The 17,370-nt window shown below is 48.2% G+C and overlaps 1 protein-coding gene across 2 annotated transcripts in view; it reads right to left on the bottom strand.

Annotated features, from left to right (window-relative positions):
* LOC116849356 overlaps positions 1 to 17,370 on the bottom strand; it is a 473,095-nt gene that overhangs the window by 331,026 nt on the left and 124,699 nt on the right. Inside the window, exon 1 of one of the 2 annotated variants that reach the window (XM_032826431.1) lies at positions 14,304 to 17,023. The exons of the other annotated variant lie outside the window; for it this stretch is intronic. The gene's annotated coding sequence lies outside the window, so the exon portion shown is untranslated. Of the gene's footprint in view, positions 1 to 14,303; positions 17,024 to 17,370 lie in introns of those variants that run through there. 2 annotated transcript variants of the gene reach the window in all.

Genomic DNA, 17,370 nt, shown 5'->3' with positions numbered 1-17,370 from the left:
TCTCTCTCTCTCTCTCTCTCTCTCTCTCTCTCTCTCTCTCTCTCTCTCTCTCTACGCCGCGACTAACTACCACAATAAATTTCTGACATTGTACCCTATGCAGCATGAAATAAAGCCGAGGACCCTATCGACTCTACAGGGAACAGAAATGCGCGAATTAATTAATTCCCTCTCTTAGGCGTTCTCTTCTACCCTACCCGAGACATCGAACTTTGACTCTAGCCGCGAGTATCGGATGACGGAGCGATAAGGGCGGACGATAATGACGCTAGTGGTATTCACTGTAACATCGGATCGTTACCAGAGAGACAGGGAGGGAAAGAAATAGAAGGGAGAGAGAGAGGGGGGGGGGAAGAAGAAGGAAATGGTTAATAATTACTGTAATTAATAGAGTCGCAACGATTATACTTTCCTTTTTCGTAATACAGATCGCATCGAGTCGAGTCAAAATGACGACGCAGAATTAGAATTTATGGAGCTGAAAAGGTACAGGCTCGACATTTCGCACGGTGATCTCGCACTCAATTTCGCGTTTATGTGCACTTCAGCGTAGCGTTTCCATCTTGGAGGTAGCGACGGCTTGTTTTCGTCACGCAGACGATGATTCGCGAAGTTCAGCCCGGCCGATATACATTTATGTATTTACTTGCGGGCAAAGTCGCGAATGGAGAAACGAATAAGGCCGCGAGTAACGTCGTTCGACGACGGCGGAACGCACGACAAACTTCGCGGCGACGATATTTCTTCGTCGAATTTTTCCACGTTTCTCGCAATATCCATTCTGGTCGGAGAAACTTTCCGGGTGCGGGATTCCGAGCGCCGGCGCGGCGTCTGACCATACGCGTCTGCTACTACTGGCGAGGTAGAGATAAGTACTGCGGTAGACTCGGGGGAACAACGAGAGAGATATGACCACGGTTATGCAGGTGGCCTGCGACAAAAGGAGCATTAAGAGTGACAGGATACGACGGCGGAGCGGTAGCGGTAGCGGAACAGTCGTGGATTTCATTACGCTAAGAACGTTGTCTCGGTGCGGAATATGAAAGTTTCTGTAACGAGACGGCGCGGCGCGCGTGGTCGCGACCCGTAATAATAACCGAATCTAAATCCCGACCCGGAGAGAGGGGGAGAGGCTCGCTGTTCCGCATTAATCAAGAAAATCTCATTCAAGCGACCGGAAACGCAGCAGGGGGTTCCGCTCGGGAAAATAAAGTAGGACGCAGGCGCGACTTGAGAACTCTCGAAAACATCGGTTCCTCCCCGTCTCTTCTCCCTCCGCGAATTCTTGCGTCCGCATAATTTCAACCGCGAGAGTCGCCTCATACCTCGTTACGCTTAACGTCGCTGCGGCCGAACGGCGAACTTTGACCCTCCTGCGAATTTGGTCGTCGACATTAACGCGGTTAGCGCGACTTTCGCGCGGGAACGGCGGCGGACCGCGGCGGGGGCGATAGGTAATGGCAAAATATAATAGGGTCGCGCCGGGAAGATAACCGCGGTCACTTTAGCCTGCAAACTTCAAAGTACATTACACCGCCATTATCGTTCCTCTCCGTTTCCTCCCGTCGCGGCGAGAACGGGAAGGCGCCGGCGAATGCGCGGGGGTGCTGGCTAATATGATTTACGTTTCGACTTCTCCGGTAGCCGGGGTCTAAACGTGATCCTTTTCGGAGGACGGGAACGCGCGCGAGACGAAATTGGCTTCCCGGGACTCACGGCAATATTTCTTCGCTCGGGGTGGCTCGTAGCGCCTCGCCTATCTTAGTGTCTTGAACGACCCTCTTCGAGACGCGCCAGACGGCATACGTCGTCCATGACGACGGCGAAGCGCGCTCCGAGTTCTTCTCCTCCCAGTCGGGAGGAAGATTTTCTGCCTGGGACACTACTTGACATTCGTCGTATGCGTGCCACGCGCGCAAGATTGAGTCATAGAGGGATGTTGCGCGCGAAAAGGTCGAAACAAAAAGTGGTTATGATACGATAAGTGACAACGGCTGGGTATGTAACTCATCCTGGAGCCGTCACGGAAATCAGAGGGACACATTTTAACGGGGAAAGAATCGCAAGTTTTGCCAATAAGAGAGTAGACTAGAGAATACACCACTGAGAAGAAAAGTACTTAAACAATATTTATTTGATGGATACAAATGACATATTTTCTCTTTCTTTCTCTCTCTCTCTTACTCTCTCGCTCTCTTATACTGATATACATATTTTCACGGTAGAAAAATTTTTCTTTTAAATGAGAAAATTCATACATTTTCCTGAAACCGCTGCTTTTCATAATAGCGATTATTTATTCTATTTAAATTAAAGAACTGAAATTCAAATAAACATGTGTTATTATTACTCACCGAATAAATATCTTTTTATTTTCCAGATACTTTTCCTCTCAGAGTGTAAAGTGTGGATTTGATTCACACATTTTGGGGGTAAAAACCTCTCGGGCACACACACGTTGATTAAATATATAGAGATGACAGTTAACAAATAGTGGTTTACAAATACAAGGGACATAGAACTGTCGAGATTCCACGGGGTAAAATTAACTCGTTAATTTTGCCCAGTTATTCTCGCGCGACGCGTTGCAGCGTGAAGTCGATATCGTTTGATTGTGAAGCGTGTCAACGGGATTACTAGTAGCCCGCGGCGCGATAAAACAATATCGTGATTCTCGCGGAGGAGATGCATTCGATGCGCAGAGGCGCCGGGGTATAAAGGCAACGTTTGTTTTCGCACGAGTCGGATATTGATCTATTGTTGGCTGACATTATTGCGGCAAGGACGAATGTCCGATTTGAGGATCGCGGCAGGACCGACCGACAGAGTTTCTCCCCGCCGATAACTCGAGGTTACCAATTAGAATATTTACAGCGGCAATTAACGACGCAGGCCGGACAGACGCGCGCGCGGTGATGGATAGAATTGCGCGGCGAAGCCAACAATCGATCCTCGCGCGATTTCGCCGAGCTTTTGAGAGTCCATGGATCAACAAAGCGTCGTGATTGACGGCGGACATGCAGCGCGTTGTTCCCCTTCCGCCACTCATCCTCACTCGTTTTTTTTTTCTTTTTCCCGACCTTTTCCCAAGAGCCATGCGATTTCCTCGTGCAGATCCACGGCCGCGCTACCAATTTCAAAAAAAGGAAACGCGCGCTCGCGTCTGCTGACAACTCCACAGTCACGAATGCGCAGAATTAATTTTATGCATTTTGCTGCGAGTGTCGTATCAGTTGGATGTTTTATGCGAGAGAATAAGACACACGCATGTGCAACATCTCTCTTTCTCTTTTCGAAAAGTATCATCAGAGGGATATTTAATTTTAATTTCAGCTTTGACACGATTCTCTACTGCAAAGTTTTGCACCATTCGATATACTTTCATCAAGAATCTGCATCTGTTAATTGTGCTAGAAATTCTTCAACTTTTTCCCCCTCTCTCTTTGTTCCAAAACTTAAGAGATGAAAACTTCCACGGATATCTTGAATAATAGATCCGATTACGAGTAGGTTGAATTAAATTATGCACGAAACGTTAGCAGGAACTTTCGGTGGCGCGTCTCGCTGAAATTGCCGCCCTTTCTTTCCCCTGAATCTCCGGCCTTCAAAAAAAAAAATTAACGCGAATGAATTATTTATCGCGAAAGCGCGTATGAATATGTAGCGAGACAGCGTTTGTCATTGCCAAGAAGCTCTTGGTCTTTGAAGGGGTTAAGATGCTTAAAGACTCATTGGATATTCGACACGAGGGGTAACTTTCAACATGGGGTTCGAATTACAATGAGGCGCCGCCGCCGTCGTAGCTGTCCAATCTAGAGAGCCGTAGGTGCAACCCTCTTCGTGTCCGTAGCCTTTACTAAAGGTCAACTTACGGCCGGTATTACGTACACAGGCGCCTAATTAATTTACTCACCGATTTATGTCGATATACTCTCACAAGCGCAGTGTGTCCCTCGCGCCGTAGCGTTAAGTACAATAGCGCGTATTAAGTGAACAACCCGGAGAGATTCCTGAAACAAACGCTCGAACTTCCATCCATTCACGGACCGTGCTCCCACACCTTAATACCCGTTTCTTGTAAATCCGCGATACGCGCTGCGATATTTTTCCAAATAAATTTATAGCTATGGACACAAGCGAGCGACGCGCGCGCGCGAGAGACAGAGCCATGTCAACGCGTATAACTCTTTTTTTCTTCCTCCTCTTTCCCTCTCTTTTTTTCATTAAGATTTACACCGCCAACGCGCGGTATCCAATCAAGATAAAGTGTCGCGATAGAACAGATACGCAAAAAACATGCTATCCGGACGAACGGGAAGGATCATCGAACGTTGCGCGTCGTTGTCTCCGGCGCGTAAATTCGAGGCTCGCACGCTTGCCCGCGCGCGAGCGGCCCGCGATATTTCCAGGGCACTGGTGCGCGCTCGCAGCAGATAGGGGTGGCGCTTTTAACGACATCATAAAGCACCCCGGCTACACAGCCAGCTCGCGTAGCTATGATAGTAAAAAAAATGATAAAAGCGGTTTCACGCAGAAACGATATTCTCGCGTCGTCGTAAGCGGCCCGGTTTTGTCGTCGCGATCCGCGTACGAAGCACCGCAAAGCTCCGTAACCGCCTCCAAGAAAGAAAGAAAGAGACAGAGACGATAACCGGGGGATCAATATAGCCTGGCCGATATTATAACCGCGATATTATTAAATTACATTCGTTTTTATAAATACGACGATATCGTCGACTGGACATTGTCCGAGTGCCGCGCGTTTGCAGCGAAACTGTTCTGCAAACGCTCATCGTGCGTTACGTGATACTTTCTCTCTTTGTTTCGCACGACAGATAATAAAAAATACATCGTCGCAGTCGAGAGCATCGGTTCCGGCGAATGTTCGCTGTGTGAATTGTGCCGCGCAGTAAAAACGCGATGATCCCCTTGTGCCCGCGCCACGTGACGCTCGCCTCTGTAACTTACAGGCGATAACGCGAAACAATTCGCGAACTTGCAGCCTCGCGGTAACACGCTATCCTGGCAGAGATTAGAGCCGGATCAGCCGACCGTTGTCGAACACGATTCGACACTGCGCGATCGTCGCCCGCGGCTGATATCCGCCGCGGAAACACCGGAAACACCGGCGTTGCTTGGCCATCAGGCAGGCATGCTGGACCCCTGCCTGCCTGCCTGCCTGCCTGCCTGCCTGCGCCCCACGGCGAGCTCCAGCGGACGTCGTTTCGGCTGCATCGCGACACCAACGCTCGATATGGATTTCGTCCAATAAAGCCGTCGTGTTTCCGACACGGTACACGTTTCGGCCCGGAACAACGCGTGCGCGACGATAAAACTCTCGTCGGGTCCTGCGGTTAGCCGTGAAAAAGGAAAGAGAAAAAAAACGTCCGCGATCGTCGCCGGATAGCAATTGAATCCGAGCGTTTGTCCTCCCGTTCGTTCATTCTTCCGTTCGTCCGTTGACTTTCAGGGTGGCTGCAAATCGGCGCTATCGAAATGAAACACCACGCGCGACAGACGACAGGACCTCATAATGAATGTCGGGGCCTCGGCGAGCTGTTACATTCGGCTGTTAACCGTGATTAAAGTATTAAAGAATACTTGTGCGTTGGCACGTGCCTTAATTACTCTTCGGGCTCGATCAAAGCGATTAAAGTTTTTAATAAGCGACGTGACAAAACGCCTGAAGGCACGGCCGACGCTCCGGGGCATAAATTAAGCTACAACGTGGGGTAAATATTCCTACGAACTTTCCGTGGGGCCCAGCCTGTTTTATAGAAATGTTATTAAACTTCCACTTGGCTTTGCGGGCCGCCCGCCACCTCGGTCGCGCAATCCCGGTAGCCCCGACGTGAAACAAGATGTGCGCAGAAATGAACTTTCAAAAACTCTGGATGGAAGCTCTCGGACATTAAAGAGGGGAGAAGTTTCTCGTGAAAAAAAAGAGGAGGAAACACGAGAGAGCGCGCAAAGGGTAGCGCAAGTCGTCGCGCGATTACGAACTTGGGTTACGTTGTCACGTATATCGTATTCGATGTGCGCGATGCGCAACTTCAATGCGCGATTCCCACCAAATCGGATTATGCACGGTCAAATTTACATTCGGATAAACTTGTTATATTCGCAGTGGGCCAAACGCGCAAGGGAATGCGCGCGAGAATAGTTTAGAACATTGGTACAAAAAGTAGCTGCAGTCCCGTGCGGATAAATTTGGGGATCGGAGTCGGGTAAATTCGAAATACGTGCGAATAAATTAGACAAATAGAGCTGTATGCTCTCTCGGTATCCTGCACGCGCCCCCACGTAGATTTTTCTTCCTTATCCGCTCCTTTTCTTCGTTTGTCTCCCATCGAAAGTGGCGAGATTGCGCAACTCCTTGCACCTTATAAATTTGATTCTCCGGTCGCTCTGCGCGCGTTCATTCATATTTATCCTCACGCCGCAGGATTCGCGAGGAGTGTGGCCGGGGTTTATCTCTACGATGAGATGCGGCGCGCGCTTTCGCGCGAGACAGCCAGCCCGGTTCGTATTTATTCATCTCGACATGCAAATACAAACGGCTGTCCCAAGAATATCGACGTCGGGGGCCATAAATATCACCTCCGCGATCTAAATCACAAATTAAATCCGCAAACAAATCCGCCGGCGAATTCTTGTTTCCAAAGTGTCCCGATCCGGCGTTGCTCTCTTTTTCTCTTTATCTCTCTCTTTCTCTCTCTTTCTCCCTCTTTCTCCCTCTCCGCACGTCGAATGCAGTTACCATATATTTCCGGTGACATCACCGAGGTTTCTGATGGGCCTCGATGGGATGAAACGCGGCTCTCTCTGTCGGCTGAGCGGAAGGAACGCCGACGTCCGCGTCCATCTGAAAGGAGCGCAGAGTCACACGAAACGTCGGAAACGCGATCACCGGCGCGCGACACCAAGGTCCGCGATGCCCTTTCGCCGACCTATCGAGAAAGCCATCGAGAAAGCCATCGAAGGGCTTTCAACGAGTAGCCTACACAGAGACACACGGATATCTAGTACCCGGTGTCGCGCTTTGTGACGGAAAGGCAAAGTGACATGTACGCGCTCGCGTCCTTTTATCTTCGGGGCACAGGAATGATGGTGGCTGTCGCCCTGCTCTGAGGTATTGACACGACACCGCGTCGCCCACATCGTCCCTTCCGAGCGCTTCGCCATTTTGCAAGCGACGATTGCAGTTGCGCACCGCGCATTATCCGGAAGTTTCCCTCGCTTCGCGGAAGCGATATTCGACTTGTGCACGCGCGTCTTTGCCGGCACCGTACATTTGACTCTTAGATATCACCGCGGAGGGAAGCGTGTCCGTTCCATATTCGTCGGCGTAACGAGAGCACCGTCCCATACGGTAACTCTTGCGGCGGCGTCCCGCGAAAGGCAAACATTTAATTAAACCGAGTTCCTTGCGAAAGTAAAAATGACGAGCGGGCGCGTGAGTTCGCGCTCGCGCACGAGCTCTCGCTGCACCCTCGCGGTCGCTGCAATTCCGCAGAAGCGCACGGAATTTAGAAGTCCCGACTCCGCAGCATGCCGGAGACATCTTTCTTCCCTGGTTGTCTCTGGAGTGCACGAGACACTCTTTTTCATTCGGCCCTTTCATCTCCATTCCCCGTTTCCTCGCTTCTCGTTATTCCCCTGGTCCTCTCCTCTCCGCATCCCTCCTTCATCCCCCGTCTCGCCGTCGTCTCTCATCTCCTCTACGTTCTCTAGGATTTTTTCCGGCCCACCTCCCGTAGCTCGGTAGGATATGACGAAAGTTCCGATCTCTCTCGTCGGGTAACGTTGAATATTCCGTTGGCACGGCGCATACATTATTCGGCAGAAATTTACAACGAGAGAGGGATCGCTCCGCGTCGTAGAAGTATAGCTCGAATTCGATTGAAATGATTCCCGGCGTATCGGATTCCTCACGGAGTCAACGATATCAAGTAAGCGCGATTGTCACAGCAAAGTAGACTCGTGACATTGGTGTGCACGTGAACACTAGCGGATACGCTACTATAAATGGTCAGATTAACTTTACAAATTCATCCTCTCGCTCCTGCCGTGCTTCGCTCTCGTTTGGATACGCAAGCATCTCCGACGACATAGTCGATTATGAGCGATCCTACGCCCTGATTTGCCATCCGGCTGGCTTAGGACAGATATTCCGCGTCTGAGGAACGTTTGAATGACACACTCTCTCTTCTCTCTCGCTCTGACGAGATCAATTCGCGTCTTTATAGTTCATATTAACAGTTATTACCGAGGAAACTCAATTGAGATACTTAGATTTGAATTCAGTGTTGCATGAAAGTTCCTCAGTCGAATCGCGGTTACAAATATGAGAAGAACGTCATATATCTTATAATCATAGACTTATAGAGATAGACTGCGCATTTCCATTGGAGACCTAGAGTCAGCATTAGTAATTAGTCAGCATTAGAAAGTAAGATGCTTTCCTTGACTAATTGTCTAGCTGGAAGAGAGGGTGAGAAAGAAAGGATAATCATATGACCTTTTTCTTCCTCTAGGTTTCTTCCCCTCTCTCTCTCTCTCTCTCTCTCTCTCTCTCTCTCTCTCTCTCTCTCTCTCTTTCTCTCATTTTCCCTACATCGATCCCTCCGCTACTGTGCGACAAAGAAAGCACCTTGCTCAGCATATCTTTACTGGCAAATCTTAGCTGCAGTCGTAAGAATGTGCGATTTATCTTTACAAACCTGTGACTTTTATTAACAGTCGTTACTTGAAACTTCTCAAATGAGATACTCAGATTTAAACTCATATTTGATCTTTTCATTTGTATTGTACGATACATGCGAAATTATATTTTTATAATCGCACGAATCGATTGAAAAACTCGCATCTAGCTAAATTCAAATTTGGATATCTCACGTGTGGCAAGTTTCAAGTAACGACTATTAATACTTGTCTGTGATCGTGATTCAACTGAGAAAAAGCTTGAATGTGACCCTGAATACAAATCTAAGTATCTGACATAACAATTATTAATAGGCGTCTGTGCAACTCGCAATTGGCATGATCGACGTGCGCTCTCAAATTTCTCTTATGCTCATCTTTCTCTTTTTTTTTACTATGCTCACTGTTGCTCACGTCGATCTTGTAGCTTGATTTACGGTGAATTCGAACGCGACACGAACGTTTCACAAACGCGGGACGTTTCCATCGGCGCTACAGGCGTACACGCACGCGCTAAAACACGCGTCCGCCGTTGCGTAGTCAATCCGTTTAGAGAGAGCGCCGCATTTAAATAACGCGTTTTACGTTCGGCACGTTGATAAATATTTAACTTTCTCTAGCGCGCGCGCGCACGGCGCTGAATCGATTGGAAGTTTACGGACCGGCGGGAGCACGCTGTGCCGCGTGACGGGAACAGAGAGACGGAATTGCTTTTGACGGATTAACTTTTTAAACCAGCTCGCAGGAGGGAGGCATTCTGATTGGTTGTTTGTTGAATAAACTCGTCGTCGCGAATACGGGTTTCATTCAGCCGCGGTTCAATCTCTCCGCTCTTTCCTGACCTCATCAGACCTCCCGCTTGTGCATTGTCGATTATCGTATTATATGTTATACGTATTATACGCACTTCGTGTGCGTCATTTTAAAACGAACAGTAAGATGAAACATTTTCCGAAAAGACTCCAAATTCCACGACATATTGGGACATTTCCAGCATAAACGTCACTCTTATCTCTGCCGGCCTTTTGGTGGTATACGCGTTCCACGATCATGACATATACGTATATATAACTTGGTTCAATTTACATATGTATTTTCTGCTCACGGAGAGCGCGGAATGCCAAGGGAGAGACCGCGCCGCGGAGAGAAAGAGAGGCAGGGAGTAACGAGAGGGATGCGCCGCGAATTGTGAGACGTGTAGAGGGGGTTGGGGGCTCTGGTCCTTTTTGTAATTCATCGCGTTTCACGGCCGGCCGCATTTGAACCACTTAACGATGCTCTTGCGCCGGCGAAAGGTTTGCTCTGTGCTCGTGCGCAAATAGCGTCGACGAGAATATTCCAAGGCACAAAGCGCGCCGGGCAAACGTTGTTTGTCGATTTTCCAACGAGAATCGGCCGATCAACGATTTGCATATCCGTCGAATATCGGCTCCTCCGGATTGCGCGCTTGTGGCGAACCGACGAACGGAATTAGTTCCAGCCTGTAGCCGCAGGTATCGTACGTACGTGCGTATGTATGTACTTGTATTAGCCGACCGCGAGATATCGAAACACCGGTAACGAGACGCAGACCAAAGGACGTCGTCGTAATAGGACGCGGAGGAAGTCTGATCGTCCGGCTTGTTAGACCGACGCGACGTTTTGCGCTAATACCTTTAATCCGGCCCGATGATTAGATGGAATTAAATGAATATTCGCGTTGCCATCTTAATCGCCGTACACCAAGCTCGCCAGTGGGACGATAGCGATCGTCGCCATCCTAATTAGCGGATTATCGTCAAACAAGACATGTCGCAATAGTTACGTCAGGTCGAAGAAATGCACTAACGATTCGGCTGTGTCGATTTTGTCAGGTGAATGTTGGGATTGTGTCACGAGGATAATTACTGAAAACTGTCAGAATCTCTCTTTACGACACCGCGGTGTCACCTAAAAGTGCGATAAACATTGGCGGCTGCATTTCATCAAAATTTATTTTCCGGAATGCCGATGAAACATTGATTGGTTGCATATTTACCACTTGCTTCCCCGCACACAGCTTCCGGGCAGCTATAAAATAATATGTATTTGTCTAGGGAATAGGGAGGGGGGAGTGCGCAAACCGAAGTGAATAATTTGCAAAACGCGGAATTAACGCGACAAATGTCATAAAAGCAATATTCGATTAAATGCGAACGTACGAGTCATCTAACGAAGCAAGTATTCGTGCCGAACAATTAGTTATAATTTGCATAAATATGTTCGATACGCGGAGGAATAATACACGGAAGGAAAAATTAGCTGCGACGTCTCGTTGCGGATATCTAAAAGTGTAGTTGTTAATAAACATATATTTAGTCGCGAAATCGATATAGCAGTGGCAAGAGTTTTACTTACACTCGAGAGAAAAAGTATCTGCGAAATAAGAAGTATTTCTTCGATGGGCAAACAACATATCTACTTGTATTGATAAACATGTTTTTACATTGAGAAAAATTTTCCGTCAAATGAGAGGACATGTATTTCCTCAAGACACCGTCGCACTTTTCGTGGAAGCAATTGTTTATTTGATTCGAACAGAAGAATTTAAATTTAAGTAAATGTGCTGTTGATATCCTTACCAAATAAATATCTTTGATTTGTCGGATATCTTCTTTCTCAGTCTTACAACAGCAGCGAGAATACATTCTCAGCAAACTATGATTAGCTATGTCTAAGATCTTTCTTTTTTCTATGTACGACGCCTGATACGATATTGTCGATACACGACGAGATAAGTGGTGTTTCGTGCGACAGACGGGGGTTGCGAAAAAAGCAAAGAAGAAGGAACGGTTTGGCGTTGACGATGCGACGGAGAAAGTATTTTTCGCCGCGAACTGCCACTCACTGCGAATCTCTCGGCACGCTGGCCGCGTCATTATGCTTCCTCGATATCGCGCATTTTCTCGTAACCTTCGGTCGTTCGCCATTATCGCGGCGATCCGTCAACCCCGTAATTAGAACGACGAACATAAGGGAGAGTGCTCCGTCTCGGCGACGGCGGGCGAATATTCTTTTTTCTCGCTTTTATCAAGTGGTTGACCCGCCGACCTCGATCGTGAGGGCGGACAAAAGGGACCGAGGGTGATATTTTTTTATGTCCCGCTCGTTTTTCACGCCCGCCGTAATATCGCCCGTCAACTTTACCAAACTCGCCCCGACTGCGATGTCTCTCCGCGCGCGTCTCTTCATCCCTCGCCATCCACCTGCCGCTGTCGCCCTCGCCGGTGTGTCCCTCTCCCTCGTTCTGTATATATATATTTTTTTTTTCGTTTCCGCCTCTGCCGCGGCGCGCCAGACGTTTTTTTATCTCGTGCTCCGGCAATTTATTTGGCTGATCGTTCTTCCGAGAGTTGGCCATAAAAGTCGTTACACCGGCCAATCGTGTCCATCGAATCGTTTTGTTCGTTCGATCGCACGCGTGACGCGACTCCCGGATAATGTCCGGCGAGGAAATGACGGCAAGTAAGAGAAATCGTCCTCCACTTTTTTTCCTCCTCCTCCTTGGCCCCTTGCGCTTTTCGTTTTTGCCCTATTTGGCTCCGAAAATACCGACGAAGGCGTTTTTCATAAATGCCACCGACTTTCCCGAGCGGCCTGCTTTATTGCGACTGAGAAAAGGCGGAGATTGTCGGACGCTGATCGCTGCGCTATTTTAGTTTCGCAGGACATTTCGCAAAACCCCTTTTGTCCTTGGTTAGATCGTTCACTCGTTACGGAGGACACTCGTCCGTTATGACGCTATTCGGCTGCGCCGTAGCACATCTCTCAGGTTTGATGTATTCGGAAATATTTCCCATATAAAATAAAGCACGCAATAAAGCCGTGAATGACACGTCTTAATTCGCGTAATAAAATCGTCGCGATACGCATGTACTAATAAGCTAATAAATTCTGCAATAGCGAAAGATGGAAATTACCCCCCGCGACGTTAACTGAACGAAGGCGCGGAGAAAAAGAGAGAGAAAGAGAGAGAAGGAGAGGAGGCAGACAGAAGGAGAGAAAAAGAGACACTTCTATTCAGTTTATCTCGTAATCATAGCGCAAACTTTATAACTCCCCTGTCGTCGTCGCAAGGAGAAAACTTACATTCCTACTGAGGAAATAAATATTCCAACGAGCGCGCGTTCTCGATGTTGCCCCATGAAAATACCACGAATGTCGTCGTCTGCGGCCTCCTTTTCTTTCCACGCCGGAACAATGGCGCGACATCCGCGGCCACCAGCCGCGAAAACAAAGGGAGACGGTTTCTTACGCGCCCCGTCTGTTTTCTCGTTACATTGTCCCGGGAAACACGCTTAACTTTCGACGCGGGCCGCTCGCCTCGCCTCGACGCGGCGATACGGCGGCGCGCAGCCGCGGTTCCATTACGGCGACCTGGCCGCTCGGCAGTGCAACAGTTTTACGCCCGGAAGTAACGCTTTCTTCTCCTCGATACGCGGCGCGCCGTAAATAATGCCGGCGGCGGGGTGCGAGCAGCGGAAACGCGAGGATAATAATTCGTGAGGTCGCGAAAATGCGGCCGCGACCGTCTCCGCACTCATCGCAGCGGACTCGGTGTAATTACCGCGAGCGCGTTATCTGCGAGAGCTCCGAGCTCTCTAGTCCGATTATTAGACGACTGAGATAAGACGATTGAGTACATCGCGGGCCAAAAGGCTGCGCCAAAAGGCTGGGACGAACTACGAGTTTGCGATGTGGGCGACTTGCACGACAATCGAAATTGAGATTGCAGCGCGATGCCGCGCATGGAGCTCAGCTCATGACGAACACCGTACCATTAATCTCCCCGTAATTGCGCTTCTTTGATTTAGCGCACTTGAGGGAGCCCGCGGAGTCATTACATCAATATTAAACTATCAAATTCATGCATAATGCACGATCGTTCGTACAAATTGAACTTCAGGTTTTCACTCGCACCGCGATCAGGAATGAATTAATCATCGCCCTAGGTAGCGGTATTACCGAATGGAATTAAAAGGACGTCGTTTTAATTTCGCGCCATTACTACTTCCGTCTCATCCGCCACGGTTTCTCATTGTTCTTACGTTCTTTCATTCAACTGTCGTCGTGTATTAAGAGAAAAGTGGTAAAAGGTAAAAATACCAATTCCCAGAAGGGTATCTGATTCTAGACATTCTTAACGTGGAATATATGTGTATATTCAATACATACATATTTCTTTTATGTTGACAGTCTCAATATCCATGTTTAAAAAGCAAAACAATAAGAATGTCCGGGATTAGATGTGTTCGGACATTGGTACTCTTTTACTTTATTTATAATATCATTTCACAATACTTCGTGGAAGACTCTCTCTTCTCCTTTTAACGCGATAATGAGATATGCCGTTATCCATTAGATTGTATCTTGTAAAATCGACTGGAAAGAACCGTCGCGGTTTCTTCACGATTGTTATCGCAAATCGCGGAATTTTCGCATGATTAATATGAGAAACGATTAATACGAGATTAGCTCGTTTCTCATTTCGGAGCAGTTGCCAGCAGCTTCGGTAGCTCCACGGGATACCGTCAAGACGAAGGAAAAATTCTCCTCTGACGCGTTACGCTCGTCTACGTTACCTTCTTTCGATCCTCTCGTTTTACTCGCGCACCATGTGCACCAATTGTCAGAGTGAAAATACGCTTTTCCGCTTCTTATCCTGACATCGGGCGTCAACCTCGTGAAATCCCTGTGAAGAGTACTCCTTTATCCTCGTACCGTCACCACTACGTCTCCTCAATTCGCTCACCGACTCGATCGGTTCGAGTTCCGTCGTTCGAGAGATCGCTCGAGAGGAGGCGCGGATCTGCGTCGAAAGCGGCCGCGACGAGGAACTCGCGAAAGAAGCCGCCGCTGCGCGTGCAAATCACTCGCGACGTCGAGCCAGGTGAGAGATTTTTTTGCGTGCACTTGCCCGTCACAGGGTCGAGAAACGTAGAGTGATTCGGACGAATGGTCGTAACGCGCACGCGATCTATTCGCCGTCACAACATCCACGTCGACGAGCTCTACGACGACGTTGACTTCGTCACAAACCGGGCGAATTTCGCCCTCGAGCAACGCAAGACTACGCAAGAAAGTATCCGCGCCGTCCGTGACCCCGCACGTCGACACGCACCAGCACAGAATTCACATACGACGACAAAGCTTCCTCACTGATCACGAGACGCACCAGGAGTCCTCTCCAACACACTCGACGTATAGAGATCGCAGCGACGAAGCGGCGATCGAACGAGACGCTTCATCAAGGCCGAGAGGCTCTTGCTGGGGATTCTGTGCTCAACGGAGCATACATGACACCAGATATCAGCGTATCGAAGCTCGTGGTCTGGCCGGACTGTCGCTCTCGTTTGGTCGCCGCTCGAAAATCCTTGTTCCCGGCATGAGCGCGATGTGAGTCGCGCCAGCACGGACGGTACGCACGAAGTAAACCAAGGGAATGAGAGGAGATACAGAAGACAGAGAGACACTCCGAACTGACAGATTAGGAGAATGGACGATCGACCCGGAGGATCGTGATAGAGCGCGATCGTCGTCCTCGCGCTGCCGGGAAGCGGCGGTCCTTCCGCGCGCGCGGCAATGAGATCGCCGGATGGAACAAGTGGAAAAGCCCCCGGGCCGGGCGGGCACGGTGCAAGTAGAAAAAGTCGACGCTGATGTCCGGCCGTCGTTGTGGCGCGCGGCGAGCCACTGACTGCCTCCGCCAATTCCACGCCTTTCCCTGTCCACCCACTACCGTGCACCGCCACCTATACTTCCACCCCCACTCTAGATCCTTTCGTCTCACCCTCACCCTCACCCCTGCGCACCCTTTCGTCGACGACCGCCGGCGCAAACGCCACCAACGACCCTCTTCGCCCCGCGCGCGCGATTCGACGCCACTGTTTCGGTCGTTCTCCTGGCACGGAACCCGATGCAGTCTCGCTCCTCCTTTCGCGAAGGCCGTGCCCGCAGGCCCTTTTTCTACTTTTGATGGCTCTCACCCCGCTAACCCTCTATCCCATCCTCTCTCCGACCTATGTTATAATTTAGACCTTAATCTCGAAAGAGCCCTTCCTCGAGATTGCGCGTATTTTATTAAGCGGTTATCAAGAAGCTATAGCCTAATCGGCTTACTGACAATTACCCGGTTAGGGTGGAACCGCGAGATCGGTGTCCGTGACATCTGGTGTGACGTGTTGGCTACGCAATGAGATGCGGGCGCATCGACGCGCGTTCTGCATATCGAATGGAGTTACTACGAAACTGAATAATATATATAAAGTATCATAAGTTTACGTTAGGCCTGTTTCCGAGTCGAAATTTCGATCCTTTCGACCTCAATATTCCATTTAATATCTACTTTCATGCTCCTTATATCAAGCTCTTTTAACTCCATTTAACTTACCAACTTTGCCGAGAGGTCCTCTTTAGACACTGAGAGAAAAGATCTAAAAACTGATAAATATTTATTTGTTGAAGTACTAACAGCATATTTTTACGTAAATCTAAATTCTTTTATTTAAATAGAATAAATAATTGCCTTCACGAAAAATATTAAATTTTCTTAAAATTTAATATTTAAATTAAATTTTCAAGAAAATGTACATTTTTTTATTTAAGAAATATTTTATTTTTATATGTATAAGCAAATATGTGCCGCTGTAATACCACAGATATTTATCACTTGGATATTTTTTCTCTCAGTGTACATACAAGATTGATATTTTGTGTTTTCTACCATTTATAGAGACGTTAAGTAGGACGTCAGTTTCCATATGTACTGAACGTACACTGATGATTCAGAATATATACACGTTAGAAGATTTATGTCGCAGATAGGGCTAAAATTTCGACTCGGCCTCTTTTTGACTAAACTTATCTTACTCACTGAAACTTTGTCCCTTTTGCCTTCAAAGCTAAACATATGTTTGTTTCATCTCAATCCGTTACAAAAAGTGCAACTCCAGTTAAGAGGAATAGGAGTTGTAACACCGCATGTCCGAATCAACGATGCAATCTCGTTGAGCAAATTTGCAAGGAGCTGTAGACGTTTGTATCCTGGCTGAAAAGCGTAACTCATAACATTTTTGGAGAGCGACCTCGTGTCTTAGAGCTAGTTGTTTCTCCCTTCGAGGAGGTCATGCCCGCGAACAAATAGTCACGACTATTTTCGACTGTAAGCTTACGAGTTACAGCATTTACAGAGTTCACGGCGGGACACATTTCGCACTCGGACGCTTAAGGGGGGAAATCCAATTAGAACTTTCAAAAAATCGAATTTTTTTTTTTTGCATAAAATGTTTATTTAACATTGTAAGAATATGTTCCCAACGTTTTAAATCGAAATTCGCAGCCGTTCGGAAGTTATGGCCTCCGAGCGCAACAAATCTCTTGAGCAGCGTCGAGGCTCTAATAGCACGCAGCAGGTATACTCACCCGGAGCGGGGATTTTACCTTTCAGGGCTGCGATCCAAAACGTATAGAGATGTAATTATAGTTTTACTGTAGGTTTTGGAACGCACCCCTGGTAGATGGCTTTTATTTCTATTGTTACGTTTAGTCGAAACCGTTGGGTCCGTTGGCGCTGGCATCGAGCAGAACCGGTTTTCAGTTTAGCTCCGAAGTTCGGCCTGTACAAAACGACAGTGCAAATTCGAAATGTCC

Source organism: Odontomachus brunneus, unplaced genomic scaffold (assembly GCF_010583005.1).
Source record: "Odontomachus brunneus isolate Ranch 3 - 2012 unplaced genomic scaffold, Obru_v1 Obru_scaffold_113, whole genome shotgun sequence".
Classification (NCBI taxonomy): domain Eukaryota; kingdom Metazoa; phylum Arthropoda; class Insecta; order Hymenoptera; family Formicidae; genus Odontomachus; species Odontomachus brunneus.
The sequence above is the reverse complement of the archived record's forward strand: the minus strand, read 5'-3'. Positions and strand labels throughout refer to the sequence as shown.